Source organism: Rutidosis leptorrhynchoides, chromosome 8, assembly GCF_046630445.1.
Source record: "Rutidosis leptorrhynchoides isolate AG116_Rl617_1_P2 chromosome 8, CSIRO_AGI_Rlap_v1, whole genome shotgun sequence".
Lineage (NCBI taxonomy): Eukaryota > Viridiplantae > Streptophyta > Magnoliopsida > Asterales > Asteraceae > Rutidosis > Rutidosis leptorrhynchoides.
In genome coordinates, this window is record NC_092340.1 from 8,294,708 (window position 1) to 8,311,549 (window position 16,842).

The following is a 16,842-nucleotide window of genomic DNA, read 5'->3' on the forward strand; positions in this document are numbered from 1 at the left end:
CCACTAATTATTCCTCCTGAACCACAAATCATACATCCAGATATTGTCGAGGAAGAAACCATTAAATCAGAATCCTTTAGTGATTCAGATTCAACCAATTCAATCATGGAAAATCAGGAACCTCTAAGTATGGAGGATCGAATGAGAGCTACACGCACTGGCCAAGGTCACGCAATTACTCAACCAGACATTAATGCACCAGATTATGAAATCAAAGGACAAATCCTACACATGGTAACTAATCAATGCCTATTTAGTGGTACGCCGAAGGAAGATCCAAATGAACATCTTCGTACCTTTAATAGGATCTGTACTCTATTCAAAATCAGAGAAGTTGAGGATGAACAGATCTATCTCATGTTATTTCCCTGGACTTTAAAGGGAGAAGCCAAAGATTGTTTAGAATCGTTACCTGAAGGGGAAATTGACACATGAGATGTTTTAGTTGAGAAATTTCTTAAAAGATTCTTTCCGGCATCTAAAGCCGTGAGACTTCAAGGAGAAATTGTTACGTTCACGCAAAAGCCAAATGAAACTCTATATGAGGCGTGGACAAGATTCGAAAAGTTGTTGAGAGGATGTCCTCAACATGGTTTAGACACTTATCAAATAGTACAAATATTCTACTAAGGATGTGACATTACTACACGAAAAGACATCGACATAGCAGCTGGTGGTTCCATTATGAAGAAAAACGCATCTGAAGCTTACAAAATTATTGATAACACAGCATCCCACTCACATGAGTGGCACCAAGAAAAAGACATCGTTAGATCATCTAAAGCGGCTAGAGCCGATTCTAGCCATGACTTTGATTCCATTTCCGCAAAGTTAGATGCTTTTGAAAGATTAATGGAAAAGATGACTAAAGATATTCACGCAATACGAATTAGTTGTAAACATTGTGGAGGACCACATTTGACAAAAGATTGTCTCAGTATTGAAAAACAATGGAACAAAGAGAGAATGTTTCATACATGAATCAAAGGCCTGGAAATAATTATCAAAATAATTATCAACCGCCAAGACCAAACTACAATCAAAATCAGAATTATAACCGAAATGTTCCATACAACAACCAACAAGGTCCTAGCAATCAACAAGTATCTAACAATACTTACAATCAGCAAAGACTTATTTTTCCAAATAAACCACCACAAACCTATGATAAAAAGCCAAATTTAGAAGAAATGATGTCGAAGCTAGTGGAATCTCAAACTCAATTTTTTACATCTCAGAAACAAACTAATGAACAAAATGCTCAAGCATTTAGAAATCAACAAGCTTAAATCTAAAATTTGGAACAAGAAGTGAGTAACCTAGCAAGGTTGATAGGTGAAAGAAAACCAGAGAATCTACCTAGTGATACAAATGCTAACCTCCGGAATGAAACAGCTAAAGCCATTACCACAAGAAGTAGTATTACACTTAAACCACCTAAAATACCTGTAAATTCTAATGACTCTATTCCTACTCCACAAGCACCACAGCCTGATCAAGAAAAGGAAACAAAACCGGTAGTTGAAAAGGTTAATGAAGATAACACAGTTAAGGCAAAGTCTTATGTTAAACCATACCAACCACCACTTCCTTACCCGAGTAAAATGAGAAAAGAAAGACTTGAAGCCGAGTAATCTAAATTCTTGGATATGTTTAAACAAATAAATGTCAATCTTCCTTTCATTGATGTGATTTCAGGAATGCCAAGATATGCAAAATTCTTGAAAGATCTAATCACAAATAGAAGAAAAATGGAAGAACTCTCGGCTATTACTATGAATGCTAATTGTTCTCCAGTGCTATTGAATAAACTACCAGAAAAACTCTGTGATCCAGAAAGTTTCACAATTCCATATTTTCTGGGTAGTCTTAGTTCAATAGAAGCATTGGCAGACTTAGGTGCTAGTATAAATTTAATGTCGTATTCACTATACGCTAAACTAGACCTTGGAGAATTGAAACCAACACGAATAAGCATACAACTAGCCGATCGATCAGTGAAATATCCTAAAGGGATAATGGAGAACATGCTAGTTAAAGTTGGTACTTTAGTATTTCCAGTAGACTTTGTTATTCTGGACATGGAAGAAGATTCTCGAGTTCCTCTCATATTAGGAAGACCATTCTTAAACACGGCTAATGCAATAATAGACGCGTTTGGTAAGAAACTGACCCTAAGTATAGAGGACGAGAGTGTTACCTTTTCTGTGGATAGATCCATGCAACAACCGCAATCTGCAGATGATACATGTTATTATATTCAAATTATAGATTCACATGCAGAATTGTTAGAAGAATTTCCAGAATTGCAAGGAACAGGAGAATGTTCTTTAGAAGAAGGAACTGAACCAATTGATGAAGCTAAAATGTTAACTACACTTATGGCTAATGATTACGAACCAACAACAGAAGAACTTCAAATGCTAAAAGAGGAAGACAGATATCGATATAAATCATCGATAGAAGAACCACCGATATTAGAGTTAAAGCCACTTCCAAACCATTTGGAATACGCTTATTTACATGGTAAATCTGAATTTCCTGTAATAATATCGTCTTCTCTTACTGAAAATGAAAAATCTCGACTCATTTCTGTGCTAAAAGCTCATAAACCAGCTATTGCATGAAAGATTCATGACATTAAAGGAATAAGTCCTCCGTATTGCATACATAAAATCCTTATGGAAGAAGGTCATAAAACATATGTTCAATGCCAACGAAGACTAAATCCTAATATGCAAGATGTTGTTAAGAAAGAAATTATTAAACAGCTTGATGCAGGTTTAATTTATCCAATCTCTGATAGTCCATGGGTAAGCCCAGTTCAATGTGTACCTAAGAAGGGTGGCATGACTGTCATCACAAATGAAAAAGATGAGCTTATTCCTACTAGGACTGTAACAGGATGGTGTGTTTGTATTGATTATAGAAAATTAAATGATGCCACCAGAAAAGATCACTTTCCCTTACCTTTCATTGATCAAATGTTGGAAAGGTTGGCTGGGAATAGTTAGTATTGTTTTCTTGACGGTTTCTCTGGATACTTTTAAATTCCAATCGCACCTGAGGACCAAGAGAAAACCACATTCACGTGCCCTTATGGTACTTTTGCTTACACACGCATGCCATTTGGACTTTGGAACGCCTCTGCAACCTTTCAAAGGTGCATGATGGCAATTTTTCACGACATGATAGAAGAATGCATGGAAGTTTTCATGGATGACTTTTCAGTCTTCGGTGATACTTTTGAAACATGTCTAGTTAATCTTGAACGAATGCTTATTAGATGCGAACAATCAAGTCTAGTTCTTAATTGGGAGAAATGCCATTTCATGGTTAAAGAAGGCATCGTTCTTGGTCATACAATTTCAAAGGAAGGAATTAAAGTGGATAGAGCTAAAGTAGATGTAATTGCTAAATTTCCACATCCCACCAATGTTAGAGGAGTTAGGAGTTTTCTAGGGCATGCCGGTTTTTACCGACGTTTCATAAAAGACTTTTCTAAAATTGCCACTCCTATGAATAAACTCCTAGAAAAGGATGCTCCATTCATCTTTTCAGATGAATGCATCAAATCTTTTAATATTCTTAAAGAAAAACTCACTAATGCGCCGATCATGATAACTCCAAATTGGAATCTACCATTTGAACTCATGTGCGATGCAAGTGATTTTGCAATGGGAGCCGTTTTAGGACAAAGGATTGAAAAACGATTTCAACCTATTTATTACGCTAGTAAGACGTTACAAGGAGCACAAACGAATTACACAACTACTGAAAAAGAACTCCTTGCTATTGTTTTTGCTTTTGACAAATTTCGTTCATATCTCGTTCTAGCTAAAACGGTGGTCTATACCGACCATTCTGCTCTTAGATACTTATTTTCAAAACAAGATGCCAAACCACGATTAATCCGTTGGATCTTACTCTTACAAGAGTTCGATATTGAAATCCAAGACAAAAAGGGAGCAGAAAATCTCGCAGCTGATCATCTTTCTCGTCATAAAAATCCTGAATTAGAAGTTCTAAATGAATCGGCTATACAAGATAATTTTCCAGATGAATATCTTTTGAAAATCGATTATAATGAAATTCCATGGTTTGCAGACTATGCAAACTACTTAGTATGTGGATTCCTTAAAAAAGGGGTTGTCGTACCAAAAACGAAAGAAATTCTTTAGTGATATAAAACACTATTTTTTGGAAGATCCACATTTATTCAAAAGTTGTCCCGATGGAATAATACGCCGATGCGTATTCGGAGATGAAGCTAGTCAAATCTTAAACCATTGTCACACAGAACCAACAGGAGGGCGTTATGGGCCTCAACTCACAGCAAGAAAAATCTATGACGCTGGATTTTATTGGCCTACAATTTTCAAAGACGCACACCTTCTTTGTAAATCCTGTGATGCATGTCTAAGGGCCTGAAAAATAAGTCAACGTGATGAAATGCCACAAAATGTCATTCAAGTATGTGAATTTTTTGACGTTTGGGGTATTGACTTTATGGGTCCATTTCCAAAATCTCATAATAATCTCTGCATTCTCGTTGCCATTGATTATGTATCTAAATGGGCGGAAGCACAAGCTCTCCTAACTAACGATGCACGAGTTGTAGTCAACTTCTTAAAACGTCTTTTTGCTAGATTCGGAACACCGAAAGCTTTAATAAGTGATCGGGGTACTCATTTTTATAATAATCAACTTGAGAAAATTCTTAAAAGATATGAAGTAACTCATAAAATCTCCACTGCTTATCATCCACAAACAAGTGGACAAGTTGAAAATACCAACCGAGCTTTAAAATGTATTCTAGAGAAAACCGTAGGATCGAATCCAAATGAATGGTCCATGAAATTGGAGGATACACTCTGGGCTTTTAGAACAGCCTACAAAACTCCAATTGGAACCACACCCTTTAAACTCGTTTACGAAAAAGCATGTCACCTTCCAGTAGAAATTGAGCACAAAGCATTTTGGGCTTTGAAGACATGTAATCTTGATTTTCATGAAGCTGGACGTCTATGGTTAAGTCAACTAAACGAATTAGAAGAATTAAGACATGAGGAATATGAAAATTTGTTAATCTATAAGGAAAGAACGAAGAAATGGCATGATAAAAGAATCAGAAGTTCAAAAGAATTCAAGGAAGGAGACCGAGTTCTTCTTTTCAATTCACGATTCAAGCTATTTCCTGAAAAATTGAAATCAAGATGGTCTGGACCATTCATAGTCAAAAGATTTTTCCCGTACGGAACAATAGAGTTGATAAATTCAAATGTGATTAAATTTAAAGTTAATGGTCATAGAGTTAAACATTACATAGATAATCCAATGGAAGTTGAAGATGAAGTTAATCACAATTTCGACACCACAGCTAACTAAGTGTGGGAAGATTCGAATCTTTTAAGGGTAATATGAATTTCTGTTAGAGTTAGATTTTCTGTTTTCGTGTAGTTCTTGAAAATGGAATCCGGATGATCTTTCCCTAGCAGACCCTAAAGAACTAGTCTTCTCCCTCCATTCTGAATTTTTATTTCTTTTAGGTTTTACGAGATGAAGAATTCCTTTGATCTGACCCATGGTCTACTACTACACGCTATGATTACTAAACGTAATAATAACACCTTCCCGAGTGAACTGGTGTCATTCACAAGAGGCAAAATGGACGAAGTGAGGAAAGAACTCAGGAAGAATCATAATAACATACATTTTGGTAAAGAAAAATCAAAATCTGCAACAAAAAGAAGAGCACGACACCTTGAAAGATGTCATAAATGCGGAAAATGGTCGAATGAAGGGAAATGTTCGAACAATCAGACACATTCCAATACTGAGTTCGTTACTTTATGTAGAGAAGGACCGTTCATATGTTTAGAAGAAAAATTATTGAAAAATCGAGGTTACGCTTACGTAGCTATGGAAAAACAAATCGAACGACTTTCCTATGAGTCGGCTAAAGCAGGTCTCTGAGAATTCTATCTCACAGGTAAGTATGTACAGTTTTTATTTGTTTTTATTTATTGCTCTTAACCTTATGATAATAAACACTGAATCGTTCACTATAAAGTATTAAATTGATATTCAATAAAATTAGGTATGCGAAACCGAAATTATTGATATCATACAAAAATTTAATTCATCACTGCGAAATTTAGCGTTTAATCATAAGGTATAAATATCTTTAATCAATCAATCCAAAATATTTCAGAAATTCGTCAGGAGTAAAACTAGGTAATATAGCCGAAATTACTTTACCCAAAAGAAGGACGTATATTTTTGTTAATATTTGATTGATTAAAGTGGGATAAAAGACCAAAAAGATTTTTATTTTTATTTTTACCTTGTTTCTAAAAAATTAATATATAACTATATTATTTTCAAATCTAAGATTGTAAAAATATTAATATTTATATGAAATTTTATTTTATGAATTTTAAATTTAAGTTTGGTGTGAATTTAAAAACAAAAATTTACTTTATTTCATTAAGTTAAAAATTTTGATATTTAAAATTCGTCGTAAGTTGAAGACTAGGTCGTTGAACCGAAATTGCTTTACCCGAGGGCGGGACGAGAAATTTTATTATCATTATTTTTAATCTTATTGATTTAAAGTATGCCAAAAACATTAAAAAAAAAACCCAAAAATCTTTGCTTTTAAAACAAACGCTTTAAATTGACAATTTTTAAAATTTTTGTCAAGGGACGAACTAGGTAAACGTACCGAAACAACCTTAATCTAAATAAAAACAAAATTTTAAAAATTAATTAATTTTTGTTTCACTAGTAAAAGATTTTTATAAAAAATAATATATATATATATATATATATATATATATATATATATATATATATATATATATATATATATATACCCCATGCGATCGACTGGGGTTTGTACTGTAAAACCATGCGATCACATGGGACCAAAAAGCTGGACAGGATTAAAAATCACGAGCTGTTCTCTGTCGCACACAAAAACACACACAAATACACGAACACTCTCAAATTTCACCATTTTTTCACTAAAATTCACGAAATTCGTTGCTATAATCTGCTATAAACATGCCTTTCTTCAGATGGGGAAGCAAAAATGTAGAAATTTCACCCCTAAACTCCTAAATTTCCTAATTTTTTGTGATAATTATAATTAATTGTCCTAATTTAATTTTGATGATTTCTAGCTTAATTAGAGTTAAATTGTTAGTATATTATGCTTGTATAACCTAGATTGATGCTATTTGTCATGATTTGAAGCCTTAAACTTCAAAATTTTTAGAAATCTAGGGTTTGTGTTCTTGAGTAATTTGGGGTTTTTTGATATACACAGGTTATGGCCAATTTTTGTTATGAATTATTGCTAAATTAAGTAGTGTAACATGTTTAGGTAGCTAAATGATCCAAACTTTGATCCTAAACATGATTTTTGAACATCAAAGTGGACTTTTTAAGTCTAAAATTCATGAACTTGATTAAATTGATGTAATTGCCATTTGAAACTTGTTTAATTGCTATTAATGGTTATTTTAACATGTTATTTGAGTTGAATGCTTATGAACTTTGTATACCTTTTCATATATGCTTATTTGAAAATTTGTAGAATTGATAAAAATATGAAAATGAGTATAAGTTTAATATGGATTAAACATGTTATTGTAATTGTTTTAATTTGTTATTTTGCTAACACTAATGCATATTTGGATGCACAAATTTTGTGTTTAATGTATTTTGTAGAGAATACAGATACGGACGGTGCATCATTGTCTAGAAAATATGAACAAGAACCAGAACAAGAAGCTGATCAAGAACCACAACTGGAACCACAACCTGAACAACAACAACATTATGATCAACACATGCTATATTATGAGCCAGAACCACTATTTTACGCTCATTATCGTCAATTTCAGCCTCACCCGAGGATTATGCACCCACTTATCGATGACCAACAGATACATCCCAACCTAAGATTCGATCGTTGTTGGACTGAATACCCGAAATTTCAAAAGAACATGCATATTCTTTACCACAAAAATATTGAAATGCCTCGGGTAATCGATTGGGAGCCTTTGGAAGCGGTTAACCTAGCCGAACCGGTTAGGGATTTACTAGTCTAGAGGTATGGTAGCTCTACATTTAATGATTGGATCCGCTTATTTACTACACGTAGAACTATATATAGAGAATGGTATGTTGAATTACTTAGCACTATAGAGTTAAATAATGAAGTTACTATGATAGGAGATAAAAGTTTTATTAGATTTGTTTTAGGAGGTACAATGTACAGAATGTCCATGTTGGACATGGCTAGAGCTTTATTAATCTACACCCCCGCTGAGATTATTACACCTGATTGTAATAGTTTAATTACTGAAGGTGAAAGAGTAGATAGGAATTTTGACGCTAACGCCATATGGAGGCGTATTTCACAATTTAGGGAATTTACGCGGGGTGGAAGACACTCCTACTTAGATATTGATAGAGCAGAGATCCAGATAATAAATAGATTCTTAGCGAACTCGATTACACAACGGGGTAGAAACAAAGAGAAAATGACCCTAAACGATTTATTTTACCTTAAGTGTATTCGAGACCCGAGGAGCTTTGTTAACATTCCTTATTACGTAGGCCACTATTTGTCTAAAGTTGTTGAGGGTATGCAAGCAGGAAGTATTATAGGGGGAGGTATTTTTGTTACTCTCATTGGAGAGTACTTAGGTGTAGATAAAGAGCATGGGGGTCCGATGGTAGAGATTGAGGAACAAGCCGGGAGCATAGGCTTGTAGGTTTATCAAGGTGCAAAGGTACTAAAACAGAGGCACAATATGCCAATACCATATCAGGGCACCCATCCACAGGTAGAAAGCGGTTCGGATGAGGAGATGGAGGAAGCAAATGACATTAGGGATGTCATTAGGGATAGTTATACTGATGTCTTCTAGCATGTAGATGAGGTGGAAATGAATAACCAGGCTAGGCATCATCAGTATGAGCAGTAGAGAGCCGCGGATGAGTATGAGCACTCCAGGCGACGCCAACACAATAGCTGGTAAGTTCATCAGCACCAAATCATGAGCCAGCTATCATATCAGGTACCACATAACTATATCCCGACTCGGCCTGCTTTTTATCCACCACATCAGCCCGACATGCGACCACCCTTTGACCTGTACCACCCCAATCAAGCCTACCAGGACACCTATCACCAACCATGAAACTCGAACGATGATATGAACTGGAATCCCTATCCAAATCAATAGTGTTCCATTGGTGATTTCTTATCTTTTATTATTTTTATCTATTTATGTTAAACATATAACATTCTGATACTTTTATGTAATGTTTAACATTTTTATTATTTTGTACTAATATTTCATTTTTGTAATTTGAAAGTAGGATATTAAGTCCCATTTCAAAATACCATGCATGTTTATATTTGTATTGTATGTATTTTATCTCATGTACACAACAGGGTAAAACAGCGCATTTTCAAAGACTGGCATTAAGTTCAGCAAAAGCAACAAATTTTGACGACAAGATGCAAAATAAATGTGATATAACAACTGCAGGAATGACCAAATGATGTGCACCATTTATCATTCAAACAAACAACAATATGTTTGGAAACTTTGGTAAAATTTAATCAGTTTTCTACGTTAATCACCCTCAATAATTTAAATTGTAACTGATTTCTTGCAAATGAGGGCATTGCAAGATCTTAAGTGTGGGAAGGGATTAAATTCTTTCGGTTTAAAAAAAAAATTTGACTTATACACTTGGTTTAATAGCCACCGTTAAACTTTACTGGTAACGCAGTAGTTGTGTTAGAATCTAGTGCTCTCTGATAATAAAGAACTGCCCTAGTTTTATATACTGACTACCCACTTCTAGTAAAATTTTTAAAAAAATTTCAATTAAATGAACTGAAAATCATGTTTATACATATTTATGAACGATAAAACTGGGTATTAACACCGAAATTATTGTTACCTCGGAAAAGACATAAATTGAGAAACAATCCAAAACGCTTGAATTCATTTAAAATGGAATAGAAGAGAATAAAAAGGCAAAGAAAGAAAAATAAAAGCCAAGTGTGGGAAAATTTTACCAAGTTATTTAGAACATATATCACATATTTTTGTACAAATAATTGAAGATACTTTTGTTTTGGACGATATTAATCAGTTTTACCCAGTTTATTGTAATATAAATGTAATTTAAAAGGAAGAAAAGTCTTCCGAGAAAAAGACACGCGCTTCTTGATTTAGGTCAGGAAGTTGTCGTCCAGACCAGTTGTAGAGTCTACAAAAAACCTTGAAAAGTTTTCTCGAAAATCAGCTGGAAATCCACGGACCTCAGCATCAAACAGGGTCGCTATGTGGTCAGATTTATCCTATCCATGACTCGTACAATGAGGGGCACCATGCAAATTAGCTTATAAGACTAATGAATCAGATCCCCAGAAAGGATAATCTCCTTAAAAGATTAAAAATCAGCATTTAAGCCTGATATTACTCAATCCTTGATATTGACCTTAAAGATTGAGAATTCAAACTCATGGAATTCGATGATATCTAAACTCGAGCTTGAACGAGAAAATATTTTGATCAAATTACAAACCGATTTATTTTCTGAAAACCTATTTTCAATGCGTTCATTACCATTGAACGTAAAATCCTAGGAATTCACCTGGAATTCATTAGGTCACCTGAACCAAATCGGGTGTCAACCGTAAGAACCTTGTGCCAGACCGAAAAACTATAGGGTGATCTTTACTATTGCTCCTACAAAGGATAGTAATTGCATCCGACACGATATAGACCATAATCAAAAGCATGTCATTAGACAGTGCCTTAACAGTTGCTTGTTCAACGCTTTCCTTTACAACCGGACGGTAGTTTATCGAAAGGTAATATACGGAGCAAGTATACTGGACTTGTTGCTTTCCTAATACCAGGTTAGCAAGTGGGTGACACAAAACCGCAAGTTTTGAGCTAAAATTTTCAAATCTGAAACTCACAAAACCCACAAAAATATTTTGCAAACACCGGTGAAGAGTTATTACAGAAAACTTATCTAGGGTAAAAGCTAGATTGAATTTTCAAAAGATCAAATGTTTTCATAAAGATCCAATTTCCTAAAGGATCTAAATTTTTATAGTCATGTGGGACTGTAAACCACAACGTTACTATCATTGTTCATACCGCCGTATCAAAATCACTGATGTACAAAGTGTGAAGAATAAAGAAGTGATTCTAGTATGTTTTTATTTCAAGTTCTATATTGCTTGAGGACAAGCAACGCTCAAGTGTGGGAATATTTGATAATACTAAAAACGAACACATATTTTATAGCATTATCCTTCAAGAAAGACTAGCTTTTAGTTGCAATTATTCTATTTACAAGTGATATTTGTTTAAATATTAAAAGGTGAAGATAAAAGACAGATTCGACGATTTGAAGACGCAAACGACCAAAACGCTAAAAAGTACAAAGTACAATCCAAGTGGTTCAATTTATTGATAAGAAACGTCTCAAAATTACAAGAGTACAAGCCGCAAAACGCAAAGTACAAGATATTAAATCGTACGAAATGACGTTCAAAAATCCGGAACCGGGACCTGAGCCAACTATCAACGCGCGACTCAACGGACCTAAAATTACAAATCAACTATGCCCATGAATATAATATATATATATATATATATATATATATATATATATATATACATACATACATATATATATATATATATATATATATATATATATATATATATATATATATATATATATATATATATATGTATGTATGTATATATATATATATATATATATATATATATATATATGTATGTATGTATATATATATATATAATTATATAAAATTATATATATTATATTATTTAAATGTGTCGGCAAACAAAAAAACAAAGCAATGTGAGTTGTCCCAGATAGCCATGCGATCGCATGGCCAGAAGGCACATATCCCATGCGATCACATGGCCTCAAAAACTTAGTCAGGTCCTACAAATTGCAAGTTTGGGCGACGAGTTTAACAAACCTTCATCATACACTTCTCTGCACTCTCTCAAATATATTTATATTTATTTTATAATTATAATTTTAATATTAAGTTAATAATAATAGGGTTATAGTGGCAAATGTTTTAAGTTTGTAAGTCAAAATTATGTCCGTGTAACACTACGCGATTAATACTCATTGTAAGTTATGTTCAACCTTTTTAAATTAATGTCTCGTAGCTAAATTATTATTATGTTTATTTAAGCCGAAGTAATCATGATGTTGGACTAAATATTAAGACGGGGTTATTGGGCTTTGGACCATAATTGGGGTTTGGACAAAAGACCGACACTTGTGGAAACTGGACTATGAGCTATTAATGGGCTTTATATTTATTTAACTGAATGATAGTTCGTTAATTTAATATAGAGATTTACAATTTGACGTATCTATAAAAAACCACATACACTCAATCGGACACGATGAGCGGGATATTTATAAACACTAATAATCGTTCATTTAACCAGACACGGGAATGGATTAATAGTCAATGGACTCATTAAAATAGGGGTAGATTACATACAAGGACACTTGGTATAATTGTTAACAACGTATTAAAACCTTGGGTTACACGCAGTCGATAACCTGGTGTAATCATTAACAAAGTATTAAAACCTTGTTACAGTTTAAGTCCCCAATTAGTTGGAATATTTGACTTCGGGTATAAGGGTAATTTGACGAGGACACTCGCACTATATATTTATGACCGATGGACTGTTATGGACAAAAACCAGATGGACATATCGAATAATCCAGGACAAAGGACAATTAACCTATGGTAATAAATTAAAATCAATACGTCGAACATCATGATTACGGAAGTTTAAATAAGCATAATTCCTTTATTTTATATCTCATCGCATTTTATTTATTATCATTTTAATTATCGCACTTTTAATTATCGTACATTTATTTATCGTCATTTACTTTACGCTTTAAATTAAGTTGTATTTATATTTAATATTTTACATTAGGTTTTAATTGTGACTTAAGACATAAAATCGACAAACCGGTCATTAAACGGTAAAACCCCCCTTTTATAATAATAATAATACTACTTTACATATATATATATATATATATATATATATATATATATATATATATATATATATATATATATATATTTATACAAATATAGTTTAAAATATATATAGCGTTAAACTTAGTCAGCTCCATATATATATATATATATATATATATATATATATATATATATATATATATATATATATATATATATATATATATATACACACACACACAAATATAGTTTAAAATATATATAGCGTTAAACTTAGCCAGCTCCCTGTGGAACGAACCAGACTTACTAAAAACTACACTACTCTACGATTAGGTACACTGCCTATAAGTGTTGTAGCAAGGTTTAGGTATATCCATTCTATAAATAAATAAATAACTTGTGTAAATTGTATCATATTTAATAGTATTTCGTAGTAAAATTAATAGTATTACGTACTACACCTTGAACAACATCACTTTCCAATGTCCCGACTCGTCTTTTCGACACGCGCTTTTCACGAATAATTTTTCCAATATTATTTATGTTCATAATTAATTATTATTAATTATTCCTAATTAACTAATGTAAGTAGTTAATTACTTGGGCTTTTTACTAATTTGTTGCATACTTATACATGGACTTATATTATTGGACTTGGACTATCAAGGCCCACCCTACACCACTTAATGGACTAATTAGTGAGCCCATTATTATGCTAGTGATCCATTAAGAATAAAAACAAAGATTAATTAAAGTGTTGGAGACAAAGATGTTTCAAGCATGCATGCACCACCTTCCCATGTATTTGACCTTATACCTCTTCCTAGCATACACCACCCTCCCACACAAGAAAGAACAAGTTTGAATTCCCCATTTGGAGGCCAAAACCGATCGGTTGGCATGGGGGGAGGGAGATCTAATTTTTTTTTTTTTTTTTTTTTTTTTTTTTTTGGCTACATATATGCTAGTTTGAACCCCATTCCACACATATCATTCTTACACTACCTTTTACTCTAAACTTGTCTCTCTAACTTGTAAGTAAAAATTTTTTTTCTTTCTTCTTTCTTTCTTTGAAAATCGCCTAGTAACATCATCATCTTACTTGTTTGTTGTTTGTTGTTAAAGATCAAGCTTTCTAGTTTGTATCTTCATGAAATCTTGGTTCTTCCATCCTTTGTTTGATGAGGAATCAAGAACAAGGATCTAAGCTTGTTAGCTTATGGTTCTACACTTGAAAGGTTATAAAGATCTAAAGTTCATAAGCTTTAAGATCTTACTTGTGTTCATGTTTTGGAAACTTAAGGTTTATTGTCTTAAGATCCAAACTTTGACTTGAATATCCTTAAGTATGAAACGAACATGAACTTGTTACTTGTAACTTTAGTTTATTTCTTCCTTTTGTATGTATTTCAATTCGTATTGTATTATTTTGGTCAAGTATTACTAGTTAAACTTGATCTCATTCTTCTTGAAACCAAAGTTTAAACTTTGTAAGTTCAAGAACATAGAAGTTTAACTTTCTAGTTATAACTTTATACACTTATGTTGGATCTAAGTTTCTATAGCTTATGGTCTTCCAATTTTGTCTAAAACAAAAGCTTATAAGCTTATATACATTCTACAAGATAAAAACATAAGTTTCATAACTTATGGTTTTATAAAAGTGAAGATCCAAGTTCTAAAACTTAGGGTTTAACTTAAGAACACTAGATCTAGACTTTTTAGTCTAGGATCTTCAAGATCTAACTAAGATCTAAGTTCTACAACTTAAGATCTTGTTTATTTAGTTTACATTCAAGTTTATAGCTTAATATTACTATTAGAACTTATGTATGTGTCGGATCTAAGATCTTGATGTAACTTTGGTTCATCAACCTTCTTACAACCCTTAAATGAGTTGTGCTATTTATTTTAGACATACACTAGTGTAATGATGGTCAAAACTTAGTTAAGGTGATGGAAACACATCAACAAGTTGTACACTTGAAGCTACAAGCATCAAGGATGAGAACTGTGATGAACATCAAGCACCAAGAACCCCACTGGAGCACTTTGCTTACTGTTTTCTGGGTCTGATCAGACTCCTTGGGCTACTGGAAAGTTTCTTTCCAGTTAGTTCGGTTCGAGTAGATGATTTTCCGTTTAGGCCTCGCCTAAATCCGGTATACGGTTTAGGATTTATAGCCTTCCGAAAGTCACTACGTCTTTTTAACGTTGTGCTGAAATTTCTGACCTATTCGCACTTAAACCATTGCCACGGTCAAACGAAGACGATTTTGGTTCTGAAAATTGGTCAGTGGTTGGAGGACTCACATACGGAGCCATAGTCACTGACTACGCATCTTTTCGACTTACATAGAGGTCGTAGCAGCTGATCAAATTCAGCCTTTGTTTCGATCTCTATTCTTGATTGAAACTTACTTTACTCTTTTTGACTGATGATGAATGATGATGATACTTAAGACCTAATTTATATACTTTTAAACCTTTGGGAACGATTTACTAACTTAGGGTGTGTTTGGCGCAAGAACTTATGGGAGCTTATGAGAGCTTGAGCTTATGATTTTAATAAGTTTCAAGTAATAAGCTTTGTTTGGTAGACATAAAAAGTAGAGCTTATGAAAATCATAAGCTCTAGAAAAAGAAGCTACTTTTAGTAGCTTATGAAAAAAAGTAGAGCTTATGAACTGGAAAATAAGTTCCAGCTAGTTTACCAAACACTTATAAAAAATAATAAGCTCCAGCTACCATAAGTTCCAGCTCCAGCTCTAGCCCATAAGCTCCAACTATAAGCTCCAGCTTCAGCTAGTTTCATTCAAACACACCCTTAGTAACTTTTGACTTAGGTTGAGGACCTTTCGGACCAACTACTTGCTTACTTATCTCGTATCGACTTTACTACTTTTCACTGTGAGTTATAGCATCACTTTTTACATTAACTATTTTTGGGACTGAGAATATATGCGTTTTTTTTTTTACGTTTTACATACTAGGCACGAGTACTTAAACTTTATATATGTGTGGGTGATATAACGGCATAAACTTTCCCCTTAGCTCGGTAACGTTTAGTCATTGGTTTTTGAACCGGTGAACGCGAATCTTAGATATGGATCCATAGGGTTTGACATCCCCACTCGGGCTAGTCGCGCTAGCATTTAACGGGTATTTAATACTTCGTAAACTTACGCACTCACTAAGTGTACTTTTAGGGGGTGATATTACGTTAAGTTAGTTACCAAGTGCCCACGGTTAAGCATATACTTTTCATACTGTTTTGAAATACTGAAATCTCGTGGCCTACCGTACATTACTGTTACAATTTAAACTATAGCTCACCAACATTCGTGTTGATATTTTTAAGCATGTTTTCTCAGGTGCTTAGAGGTTTGATGATTCCGCTGTAGTAGTCTTGCTGTGTAGACTCCCGCTGCTTTTGTTAGAGATGTATCTGCATGAAACGTTTACCTTGCATTCACAAACTATGTTACTTTTGAACAATGAATTTGTAATGACCTTTGGGTCTCACACTTATGTTAATTGCTTCTATTCGTAGAAGTATACTATCGTTTGTAAAACATTTGATGTTGGTTAAGACGTCACCCCTTTTTATAAATGCAAACTTATTTTAAAACAACATATAGTGTTTGACCTTGTAATGATCCTGTTGTTGATGATCCGTACACGTTAATTTTGTACGGGGCGTCACAGATCTCCTCAGCCATGTGTAGGTG

General features: G+C 33.4%; 1 non-coding gene across 1 annotated transcript; it reads right to left on the reverse strand.

Annotated features, from left to right (window-relative positions):
• Nucleotides 1–489: 489 nt before the first annotated feature.
• Nucleotides 490–596, reverse strand: LOC139865107 (small nucleolar RNA R71). Its single transcript, XR_011764633.1, has one exon. It is a non-coding gene; the product is annotated as a small nucleolar RNA R71 (small nucleolar RNA).
• Nucleotides 597–16,842: the final 16,246 nt, after the last annotated feature.